This window comes from Oncorhynchus mykiss, chromosome 19, assembly GCF_013265735.2.
Source record: "Oncorhynchus mykiss isolate Arlee chromosome 19, USDA_OmykA_1.1, whole genome shotgun sequence".
Classification (NCBI taxonomy): domain Eukaryota; kingdom Metazoa; phylum Chordata; class Actinopteri; order Salmoniformes; family Salmonidae; genus Oncorhynchus; species Oncorhynchus mykiss.
In genome coordinates, this window is record NC_048583.1 from 20,412,776 (window position 1) to 20,419,631 (window position 6,856).

Sequence of the window (6,856 nt, forward strand, 5' to 3'; positions counted from 1 at the left end):
AGAGATGTTCGATCGGGCTCATGTCCAGGCTTTGGCTGGGCCACTCAAGGACATTCAGAGACTTGTCCCGAAGCCACTCATATGTTGTCTTGACTGTTTGCTTAGCGTCGTTGTCCTGTTGGAAGGTGAACCTTCACCCAAGTCTGTGGTCCTGAGTGCTCTGGAGCAGGTTTTCATCAAGGATTTCTCTGTACTTTCCTCCGTTCATCTTTCCCTCGGTACTGAATTGTCTCCCAGTCCCTGACGCTGAAAAACATCCCCACAGCATGATGCTGCCGCCACCATGCTTCACCATAGGGATGGTGTCAGGTTTCCTCCAGAGGTGACACTTACAGATGTGATGTGCCTTTTACTGAGGAGTGGCTTCTGTCTGGCCTGATTGGTGGAGTGCTGCAGAGATGGTTGTCCTTCTGGAAGGTTCTCCCATCTCCACAGAGGAACTCTGGAGCTCTGTCAGAGTGACCATCAGGTTCTTTGTTACCTCCTGACCAAGGCCCTTCTCCCCCGATTGCTCAGTTGGCCGGGCGGCCAGCTCTAGGACGATACTTGGTGGTTCTTAACTTCTTTTATATAAGAATGATGGTGGCCACTGTTCCTGGGGACCTTAAATGATGCAGACATTTTTGGTACCCTTCCCCAGACTTCCTTTTGATATATTTTTGGAATATCTGTTGTTCCATGTAGAGAATATGTTATTCAATGTGTTTGTATGGGCTAATAGCAGTAAGGCTATTAGCCTATTTGTTGATATTCTTTTATACTTCAAAGGGTCTTACCTTTCAAAATCAAATAGCAAAATAATCCTTGGTATGACCTTCTTAAAACAATTCCATTTAGAAGAACCTGAACGGCTAAGGCAGTGCTTAGTCTCTGAGGGGTTAGACTTGGGGCAAAGTTACCATTTTATCACACATGCAGTGTTTTGGGCGAGATAACCAAGATTTTGTTGGGCCTCCATGTTGTTTATTCTACTACAGTGTGTGTCATATACAGCGTTCCTCACTGAGTTCCCTGAATTCCTATCGGACCTTGTAGTCATAGCAGATAATATTGACATGTTTGGTGACTTTAACATTCACATGGAAATGTCCACAGACCCACTCCAAAAGGCTTTCGGAGCCATCATCGACTCAGTGGGTTTTGTCCAACATGTCTCAGTCATACTCTGGACCGAGTTTTGTCCCATGGAATAAATGTTGTGGATCTTCATGTTTTTCCTCATAACCCTGGACTATCGGACCACCATCATTTTTTTACGTTTGCAATCGCAACAAATAATCTGCTCAGACCACAACCAAGGAGCATCAAAAGTCGTGCTATAAATTCTCAGACAACCCAAAGATTCCTTGATGCCCTTCCCAGACTCCCTCTGCCTACCCAAGGACATCAGAGGACAAAAATCAGTTAACCATCTAACTGAGGAACTCAATTGAACCTTGCGCAATACCCTAGATGCAGTTGCACCCCTAAAAACTAAAAACATTTGTCATAAGAACTAGCTCCCTGGTATACAGAAAATACCCGAGCTCCGAGCTTCCATTAAATTGAAACGGAAATGGCGCCACACCAAACTAGAAGTCTTCCGACTAACTTGGAAAGACAGTACCGTGCAGTATCGAAGAGTCCTCACTACTGCTCGATCATCCTATTTTTCCAACTTAATTTAAGAAAATAAAAACAATCCGAAATGTATTTTTGATACTGTCGCAAAGCTAACCAAAAAGGAGGATTCCCCAAGAGAGGATGGCTTTCACTTCAGCAGTAATAAATTCATGAACTTCTTTGAGGAAAAGATCATGATCATTAGAAAGCAAATTACGGACTCCTCTTTAAATTAGCATATTCCTCCAAAGCTCAGAGTCTGCACAACTCTGCCAGGACCTAGGATCAAGGGAGACACTCAATTGTTTTAGTACTATATCTTGACACATTGATGAAAATAATCATGGCCTCTAAACCATCAAGCTGCATACTGGACCTTGTATCTATTCGAACTAAACTACTGAAAGAGCTGCTTCCTGTGCTTGGCCCTCCTATGTTGAACATAATAAACGGCTCCCTGTCCACCGGATGTACCAAACTCACTAAAAGTGGCAGTAATAAAGCCTCTCTTGAAAAAGCCAAACGTTGACCCAGAAAATATAAAATACTATCGGCCTATATTGAATCTTCCATTCCTCAAAAAATTTTGAAAAAGCTGTTGCGCAGCAGCTCACTGCCTTCCTGAAGACAAACAATGTATTTGAAATGCTTCAGTCTGGTTTTAGACCCCATCATAGCACTGAGACTGCACATGTGAAGGTGATAAATGACCTTTTAATGGCGTCAGACCGAGGCTCTGCATCTGTCCTCGTGCTCCTAGACCTTAGTGCTGCTTTTGATACCATCAATCACCACATTCTTTGGAGAGATTGGAAACCCAAATTGGTCTACGCGGACAAGTTCTGGCCTGGTTTTGATCTTATCTGTCAGAAAGATATCAATTTGTCTCTGTGAATGGTTTGTCCTCTGACAAATCAACTGTACATTTTGGTGTTCCTCAGGATTCCGTTTTAGGACCACTATTGTTTTCACTATATATTTTACCTCTTGGGGATGTCAATTGAAAACATAATGTTAACTTTCACACAGCTGTACATTTCAATGAAACATAGTGAAGCCCCAAAATTGCCCTCGCTAGAAGCCTGTGATTCAGACATAAGGAAGTGGATGGTTGCAAACTTTCTACTTTTAAACTCTGACAAAACAGAGATGTTTGTTCTAGGTCCCAAGAAACAAAAAGATCTTCTGTTGAATCTGACAATTAATCTTGATGCTTGTCCAGTCGTCTCAAATAAAACTGTGAAGGACCTCGGTGTTACTCTGGACCCTGATCTCTCTTTTGACGAACATATCAAGATTGTTTCAAGGACAGCTTTTTTCCATCTACGTAACCGTGTTCTGTTATAGTCTCCACCCTGCACAGACAGAAGAGGACTGGCCACCCCTCATAGCCTGGTTCCTCTCTAGGTTTCTTCCTAGGTTTTGGCCTTTCTAGGGAGTTTTTCCTAGCCACCGTGCATCTACACCTGCATTCCTTGCTGTTTGGGGTTTTAGGCTGGGTTTCTGTACAGCACTTGGATATATCAGCTGATGTTAGAAGGGCTATATAAATACATTTGTTTTGATTTGATAAGTATTCACCCCTCTCAAATTTTGTTGCACTACAAAGTGGGATTGAAATGAACGTAATCAGGATTTTTTTTGTTGTCATTGGTCTACACAAAATACAAAAGTGGAAGAAAAATCTCCCCCCAAAAAATAAATAATAAAAAAACAATACTATACCTTGATTTGATACGTATTCAACTCCCCGAGTCAATATACGTTAGAAACACCTTTGGCAGCTATGAGTCTTCTTGGATAAGTCACTAAGGGCCCGATTCCGATTGAGGAAATTACGCCTTTCTTACACACGCCTTTCCTTTGCACTTCTCAGTAGTTTGTATTCAGACTTACCTTAGGAAGGTGTGTAACAGGCTTTGCAGGTGTGGTTCCCTTACGCGCACTGAATACATGTAACAACCCGCTTGGAGTTTGCCACAAAAGGCACCTAAAGACTCTCAGATTCTCTAGTCTGATGTCTGGAGGAAACCTGGCGTCACGTCTGGAGGAAACCTGGCACCTTCCCTACGGTGAAACATGGTAGTGGCAGCAATGTTTTGCTACCATTCCACAGATCTGTGCCTCAACACAATCCTGTCTCACAGATGTATGGAAAATTCCTTCATGGCTTGGTTTTTGCTCTGAAATGCACTGCCAACTGTGGGACTTTAAATAGACAGGCGTGTGCCTTTCCAAATAATATCCAATCAATTGAATTTACACCAGGTGGACTCCAATGAAGTTGTAGAAACGTCTGAAGGATGATCAATGGAAACAGGATGCACTTGAGCTCAGTTTCGACTCTCATAGCAAAGGGTCTGAATACTTACGTAAAAACGTTTTTTTAAGATTTGCAAACATTTCAAAAACCTATTTTTACTTTTTCATTATGGGATATTGCGTGGAGATTTCAGTCTTTTTTCGTATTTAATCTATTTTTGAATAAGGCTGTAAAGTAACAAAATGTGGAAAAAGTCAAGGGGTGTGAATAGTTTCCGAAGGCACTGTAGCACATTCATACGGACTCTACGCACGCACGCACACACACACACACACACACACACACACACACACACACACACACACACACCCAATCATCATATACTGTATGCTGCTCTGTTTATCATGTACAGTATCCTGATGACTAATCACACCTTAGCCCTATACTGATACTTTTGTACCTGTTTCCTCCAACATCTTCACAAGGTCCTTTGCTGTTGTTCTTGGATTGATTTGCACTTTTCACACCAAAGTACGTTCCTCTCCAGGAGACAGAACGTGTTTCCTTCCTGAGCGGTATGATGGCTGCGTGGTCCCATGGTGTTTATACTTGCGTACTATTGTTTGTAGAGATGAACGTAGTACCTTCATGCGTTTGGAAATTGCTCCCAAGGATGAACCAGACTTGTAGAGGTCTACAACTTTTTTCTGAGGTCTTGGCTGATTTGTTTTGATTTTCCCATGAGTTTGAAGGTAGGCCTTGAAATACATCCACAGGTACACCTCAAATTGACTCAAATGATGTCAATTAGCCTATCAGACGCTTCTAAAGCCATGACATCATTTTCTGGAATTTTCCAAGCTGTTAAAAGGCACAGTCAACTCAGTGTATGTAAACTTCTGACCCACTGGATTTGTGATACAGTTAATTATAAGTGAAATAATCTGTCTGTAAACAATTGTTGAAGAAATGACTTGTGTCATGCACAAAGTAGATGTCCTAACCGACTTGCCAAAACTATAGTTTGTTAACAAGAAATTTGTGGAGTGGTTGAAAAACAAGTTTTAGTGACTCCAACCTAAGTGGATGTAAACTTCCGACTTCAGCTGTATTAATACTGATATTGATTACTTAATTGTTGGGAAATCAATGAAGGCATTTCACTGTTCTTGTGCACAGGACAGTACATCTCTCTCTCTCTCTCTCTCTCTCTCTCTCTGTCCTCTTAGATGAAGTCTAAGTCTGGAGTAATTGCTTGCATGGCCATTTTGTTATTGTCAGCTTGGCAGAGATTTTGGCTGGGCCCCTCACACAGCGGCTGACTCATACAGTACTTAAGGCAACGTCCCAAATGGCACTCTATCCCCCATTAAGCACTATAGCGCTCTGGTCAAAAGTAGTGCACTATATAAGGAATAGGGTGCCGTTTGGGACACAGGGACTATGATTTACGTCTAGTGCTTTCCTTTGTCTCAAAAATTATGGGGGGGGGGGGGGGGTGTACACTGAGTTGACAAAACAGTAGGAAAACCTGCTCTTTCTGTGACAGACTGACCAGGTGAATACAGGTGAAAGATATGATCCCTTATTGATGTCACTTGTTAAATCCAATTCAATCAGTGTAGATCAAGGCTGTCAAACTCATTCATGCAGGTCCTAGTGTCTGCAGGTTTTTGTTTTTTTCCTTTGAATTAAAACGTAGACAACCAACTCAACATTAGGAATGTGTTCTTAATGTTCTGTACACTCGGTGTGTAACACGCAGAGGCAAGGAACCATTTTTTATGCGCCTCATCTGTGATACAGTGGTTATACTACTCTGGTAGTGCTACTATTACTCAATTGGTGTCAGAGAAGACATCTTTGATGTGATCATGGACAATTTTAACTGAATTGTGATTATGAGGGAATGCAGCTGGTAGGGCATTACAGTAAATGGTAAATAGCAGCTGCCAATAGTGACACCTGCTGGGAATGACAGGTACAGTACAATATGTAGTTACAATTCATATGTGGTGTGTAGTTTGTGTGGGTATTTTGTCCAAACCTAGCCACCGTACAATGTACCTGATACAGCTGTTAAGGTTTCACCAGCTGCTCAGTTAAATCGCTTTAGCCTAGAGTTTTAGTGCTAGGCTGGAACAAAAGCCTGCACCGACCAAGGCCCTCCAGGACTGACATCCATTTTATTTTGCTTAACATTGACAGACGTCATTGAACCATCAGCAAATACAAACGAAACAAAAGCGTATTTTTGGCAATGCAAAGAACAGACAAATACTGTAATCAACGTGTTCAAGGATTTCATTCTGTCAATCCTTGTCCTTTCAAAAGATAAATGACCTCTCTTCTCTCTGGCTCTGATTATTCAACTGCTCTGTACATTGTTTCCAGTCTGAATGTGACCCATCACTTTTATAATGCAATTTCACAGATGTCTGCTAATGTCAGTTCATCACAGCTCACCTCACTCATTCACTTAGCAAAATAATCCTATGCAATTATCATCACCCATACACTACCCTATGTTTACTCACATCACCCCGAAATTTTCCTGTGCAATATTTTCGTCATTCAAGTCAGTGGCTTTCACTTTGTGATATGTGCATTCTCTAAGAGAACACACGTCTATGCCCAGCTGCATTGTGTTAAGTTGAGCTGGATGAGCTGATACCCTAGAAAAGGGGTGTTTGTCAGTAGGTTATGGTAAAATGGGAGTTGTGAGTTGTGACATTGTGTCTCGATGTTGCTGCTGGTTGTAGGGGTTGAGCTGTTTGGACTTGAGAGTGAGAATGCTCAAAGGACATAGGCTGGGATCATCAGCAGCCCGTCACTATCAATGAGAAGTAAGTTTGACATCTTGCCACTTGTCCAGAAAGTGCCTTTTCCATACCCACTTATTGTTCTGCGCTTGTCTTTTTAACGCAGCTCAAATAAATAACGCTCCATTCCACTTCACTTCAATCGCCATCCAACAAAATGAAACAAACG